The sequence below is a fragment of the Callorhinus ursinus genome, unplaced genomic scaffold, assembly GCF_003265705.2.
Source record: "Callorhinus ursinus isolate GAN/ISIS: 27379988/994484 unplaced genomic scaffold, GSC_fseal_2.0 scaffold6, whole genome shotgun sequence".
NCBI classification, from domain to species: Eukaryota; Metazoa; Chordata; class Mammalia; order Carnivora; family Otariidae; genus Callorhinus; species Callorhinus ursinus.
The window spans coordinates 73,040,442-73,046,359 of record NW_027397068.1 but is presented as its reverse complement, the minus strand read 5'-3'; the positions used below and the strand labels follow the sequence as shown (position 1 = coordinate 73,046,359).

Sequence of the window (5,918 nt, the reverse complement as noted above, 5' to 3'; positions counted from 1 at the left end):
GTAATGCTAAGTGCACCTGTGCACCACAGACAGGGGTCCGCAAGAAGAATCTGCATCATTTCTGTAATCTTCCTGCCAATGACACCAACCTGTTTGCAGGAAATTCGCACCAAAATACTCAGAGGTGATGAGGCATCCCATCTGCACCTTATTAAAGGTGCTCAAAAATACAGGGCTCAAAAAATACAACAGGTATTTTGCGTTGTACTTGCAACTTTCGGTAACTTTGAAATTGTTTCAAAATATAAAAGATGTAAAAAGTAATCCAAAGCAAGATGTTGAAAACCCTGTGAGATATGATCCTAATTGTATAAAACAATGACCCGCCCTCACATACTAGATACAAGTATGTCTGTTGTGTATAGCTGTGTGTTTCTTTGATTACATGACGGTCCGGAGAAATACGGACTCCTACGTGATAAGTTGTACACAGGTGACCTTGGGTAGAGGCAGAAGCAGAGAGAGAAGGATTCAAGTATAAGAAGAATTTAATAAAGACTACATTAAAAATTTTAAATGTGCCAGGTAAAGCCATCGTTATCTTGCCCTTAATGTACAGTAATGTGTGTGTATTGGTCTACTGCCAAAATAAAACACCACAGACTGGGTGGCTCGAACACGGATGTATTTTCTCATAGTCCCGGAAGTCGGAAGTCCAAGATCGAGGTGTCGGCAGGGTTGGTTTCATTCAAAGGGCCCTCCTGGACCTGCGGATATCTGCCTTCTCTGTGTCCCCCTTCACACGTCCTTCCTCACACGCGTGTGCATCCCCGGGGTCTCTGTATGTTTCCAAATTTCCTCCTTATAAAAACACCACCCTAACAGCCTCTTTCTATTTTCTTTTAAATTTATTTATTTGACAGAGAGAGCGAGAGAGCACAAGTAGGGGGAACAGTAGAGGGAGAGGTAGAAGCAGTCCCCCCGCTAAGCAGGGAGCCTGATGGGGCGCTCGATCCCAGGACCCTGGGATCATGACCTGAGCCGAAGGCAGACGCTTAACCGACTGAGCCACCCAGGCGCCCCTAACAGCCTCTTTCTAACTTAATTACTTCTTTAAGTCCAAATACAGTCACATTTTGAGGTACTAAGGGTTTGCACTTCCACAGACAAATTTGGGAGGGACAGGACCCAGCCCAAACCAGTACAAATATGTGTGAGCGTGTGAGTGTGCACACACGTGCTCACACAAAAGCCTTGACCCTGATCAACCCATGTGTTTCCAGTCCAAGTAAGCATCCATTATGACTTGGTCAGGATTTCTTGTTGAAAAAAATTTGGTGACTTTTGCTCTTAAAAAAAAATATTTTTATAGGGTTGTTTCCTGAGTTTTCTTAATTCCAGTGGAAAGCAACAGTGACTCTTACTTCATTTTAGGTAAATCCAGACTAAGTAAATGAGGAGGGTTAGGGTAGACCTCTCTGTTAACAGGATGTTTATGAAACTACACGCAGAGTCCTCTTCTGTTCGGGGCAGAATGGTGGGAGATCCCAATCCAGCCACTCAGTAACGGTGCAACTTGTCCTGAAGTTTACACCTTCGCTCCTATCCTGTCTTTGACTTGTATATCTCTCTGTGTTATCTTCAAGACAACTTCATGCTCCCCATCCCCACTTAGATTTCTTTCCCCTGCCCTTTCTGGTTTCACCTAGTTCAGTTCCATGCCTTTGGAACTATCTTCTCCCACAACGAAGTCCTGCAAGCCCCCACGCTGAATGAATAGTCCAACACAACCCAAAGAAAGAAAATACACAGTTTCCAAAGCCTGATTTATTTAAAAACCAAAGAACATCTGCGTTATTTTGTAATGCTCATTGTGGATTTGGTGTTACGACATCTCAATTCCCTGTCTTGTCATATCCGCAGAAATGTGGGAAGTGTTTTGCTTACCCTAGAAATGTCTCCAGTGAACCTGCAGACCTCCCTTTTCCCTTTTTCAGTCTCTCCAATGGGATGCACGACCCACAAAGTAGACAGAAATACACTCCCTCCCATAGCTCTGCTAAGCAGACCAAGTTGTATCAGTTACATGTTGTTTCATTCTTCAAACCGAACGCGGGTTGGGAGTGTGGACGTTTTGCGAGGGCACACAGCCACAGGAACGGATGGATTCTGAACACTTAGCCTCTGGGGCAGCACAAAGAATGCTGGTCTTGCTCTAGCCCCCTTCAGCTGTTCACTGGCTGGATGACCTCACCTGTCCAGCTCCTTACCTGTGTCACAGACAAGGGTGCTCCCGCTTAGGTCTTCACTGGACAACCAGCTAGGTTGTGGATCGCACGCGAATGTGCCCGTCGATGGCAGAGCCCCATGCAAACTGGAGGTGAGAGGCGCGTTAGCGTGATGGAGAGGTGGGGGCTGGCTGCGGGGCAGGCATCCGGGCGCAGGTCTCTCCCTCGGCACTTTCTTCTGAACCTCAGCTTACTCCCTGGGAAAACAATGATATAAGAGCCACCCTCACGGCTGTCGGTTCCACAGCTGGACTCTCCAGGGGACATCCGACAGCATTATCCCAGGACGCTTTACTAGCCTGTTTGGCCATCTCCCCAGGGACACTGTTCTCTGAGGTGAGATCGGGGAGCAGAGCCCACAGCTCCTGGGAGCTTTGGATCCTGGCTTTTTGAAGCCAGATCCCACTCGGCCCCCAGCTCCTCCTTGAGGGTCTCTTCCTCCCTGGGAAGTACGTCCCTGAGTGGCCTCTTGCTGTGCTGCTGGCTCAGCAGCTCTCTTCTCTTTGCTTCCCACTAAGTCCTCGAGGACTCTGCTGCAAACACCACAAGGTGGAGTCAACAGCTCAGCCTCCCTCAGAAAGAGGAGCGCTTTGGAGCTCTGCCCCTGATCACAGGGCAGTCTCCCTGCCAAGTGTGATCACCTCATTCAAGCACCCTGCAGGAAGTGGGGTGACAGGGAGGCCGGCCCTTCTCCCCCAGCAGCCCAGACCACAATGGTGAAGCTGTCACATCGCGCACCGCCCAGTCCCCACCAGCTCACAGTGGACAGGGAATGAGCCCTATGTTTCTTTTACATTCTCTTCATTCACTCATTCATGCCTTTATTGAAACCTACCCTATTCCGGGCACAGTGCTCCGGCCCGAGCACACACATGAACAGCATCACCCTTGCCCACTCTCGCACAGCTCATGATCTAGTGAGAGGAGAACACACAGGAGGCATGGACATTCAACAGATACTTGATGGGTTTATACATATAAAACCAGTAGATGCTCCTCCCCACTAATGTGGAATATTAACTTATTCATCAAAAATATTTTGCAGGGGTGCCTGGGTGGCTCAGTCATTAAGTGTCTTCCTTCAGCTCAGGTCATGGTCATGATCCCAGGGTCCTGGGATCGAGCCCCACATCGGGCTCCCTGCTCGGCGGGAAGCCTGCTTCTCCCTCTCCTGCTCCCCCTGCTTGTGTTCCTGCTCTTGCTATCTCTCTCTCTCTGGCAAATAAATAAATAAAATCTTTTTTTAAAAAAAAAAGTATCTTGCGGTACTGGCTACAGAATAATCCGATCTAATGGATCCATAGAAGGAGACAATTCTTCGATTTTGAGCCCTTGAGGCCAGGTCTCTGATAATCCATGAAAGTTTTCAAGTTTGTAAGTAGGAAGGGCTGAGTACCGGTCATAGCTAATAACCACACTACGGATTCTTTGTTTTCATTGGAAAACACTTTTTTTCCTGCTTAATAATTGAAGATGGCAACAGCACAAATGGCCACGTACCTGTACCTTTAAGGGGAATCTGTGTGCCGAATGCCTAAGGAATGACTCCATCACCAGAACACTGACCCTGTCTTATAGCGCCAATGGCTTGCTCTGCCACCCCAAGAAAAAAGTAGAAAGGCTCCTGGTGAGAGTCTGTGTCTCAGGCTCCCTCCTGGCTCTGCCCCCCCCCCCCCCCAGCTACACCGAAACCGCCTCTCCCAGCAAGTCTTCCTGAGTCATCCTGCCTTACATAACCCACTTGGGAGCCTCTTGGCACACATGCGTATGGTTTGTATACGCTTTCACAGAGGTCCACCAGCCACCAAAATAATCAGTCTTCCTTCTAAACCCTTAAACCAAAGTTTGCCCAACTGATGTGTGCTCTTTTGGGGGGGATTTTTATTTAGCCTGGCACAATAGAGGTTATATATACAGGCTCTGTAGGCTTGTAAAATAAACATACGTTTAATTCATAGTCTTATCCTGTGGTTAGAAAAATAGATTGTCACAAATACTTGTAATACTAATTGCTCATTATACACTTCCACGAGTTTCACTCTGCTGTTAGCACTGTGACAGCAAATGTTGGTGAATGTGAACTAAGCTATTTCAGCCAGAACCTACCACTCAGACCTGTATTTGTGGAGGTGCTTCTGTTTACAAAACTCTTACCCACACGTTTTCTCAACAAATGTCTCCAGAGCTTTCTGACATAGATACAGTTATTCCATTTTACAGAAGAGGAAACTGACGTTCAGGGTGTTCCAGATCACAGGAGTGATAAGAGCACAGATTTCAGCCCTGGTGTTCTGATAGATCCCACTAGTTAAAACCTCCCCATGGGATATGCATACACAAGGACCCCTGTACTCCTGGGTAACCTACACCCTTCTAACTATTCCACATGTTTCACATCTAACTCAGTGCTTGACACTTACGGGGCAAAGTAATAAAGTCTCCGAAGTTGAATGTGGATCTCTCCCTACTTCCTGGCCCCACGTAGGTAATGATTTCCCTGATGCCTTTGACCGGGTCTCCTGCATCCTCTGTAACTCAAGGTCTTGGGCACCTAACAAATTCACTCTGTATCCGTTGAATAAGTTAATGAATGTTTTCTATGAAGCTAGAGAGCCCGTTCCTGTCCCCTTTTTTGTGAACTTTGGAAGTTATGCTGCAAAAATGGGTTGTCCTCGGGAACGACAGGGGAGCCTGGCTGCCCCTGACCTCTGGGGTCCAGCTCATTTCTCCCCCCAGGGGATTTTTTTTCAGAGGGCTTTCAAGCCATAACAGGGGCAAAGATGATGTGAGGAGAACAAGATTATTGTGAGAAAAGTCTTTCTCATCTGTCTGGGAGATTTCAGGGCTCTCATCAACCGCTATGCAAAGCGGCTCTCTCCAGGGGATCTGAATCACCACATCCTTCAGGGTATGCGCCCGCAGAGCTCCTTGAAGCATTTTTAGTGGTTTTAAGGATACAAGTCCTCGTTGGGGTCTATCCTGTGGAGCTGCCCTGAGTTCCGGGCACCCCCCTCCACAAACCCCCAGACAAACGTGACTCTGGAGCACGGAGTTTCTATTTGAAGGTTCACTGTTTGTGTTGGCCATTACAGACACTCCCTGAGATACGCCAGTGCAATAGGATTTCCCACGGCGTGCTGTGGACTAAGAAAACAGCTTGGAAAAATGGCTAGTGGAACCTTCCTTTCTGCCTCTGCTCTGAAATAAAGTGCATCATTTTGAGACAAAAGGGGGCTCTGCTGAAATCACTTAAGGAGAAAAATACAGGTAACATTAAAAGTGTAACCGTACCAGGATGTACTGGAATTGTGATGATGGCTCATTATAAGGTGGTTGTTAATGTTTCTTTCTCCAACATACCCCCCTCCCCAGCATCTGGCATTACAACAGCTAGTATCAGTGACTGTTTCATTCTCTGAAAATGTAAGTGTTACATTTGTTACACATTTGTTATACCTAAAGTTCTACTCATCCCTGAGGGATTCCAGGATTTTGTAGCAAAATGCATCACAGAGTGAGAATGTTTCAGAAGTTTGCTGTTAATGCTCCCTGCTTTCCTGCTCAGCATTTCATAGAGCTTCGTGGTGTCATTACCCAGAATCTAAATCAAGAGAATATTAAGAGTTTCAAGTTGCCTGTTGATTAAATAAAACACCATACGGCACCTACTGAAAACTATAGGAAATGATT

The 5,918-nt window shown here is 46.9% G+C and overlaps 1 long non-coding RNA gene across 1 annotated transcript in view; it reads left to right on the top strand.

Moving 5' to 3' along the window:
• LOC141373019 (uncharacterized) overlaps window positions 1–5,339 on the top strand; it is a 21,651-nt gene extending 16,312 nt beyond the window's left edge. The window contains exon 4 of the long non-coding RNA XR_012378640.1: window positions 5,321–5,339. This is a non-coding gene — a long non-coding RNA (uncharacterized lncRNA). The remainder of the gene's footprint in view (window positions 1–5,320) is intronic.
• Window positions 5,340–5,918: the final 579 nt, after the last annotated feature.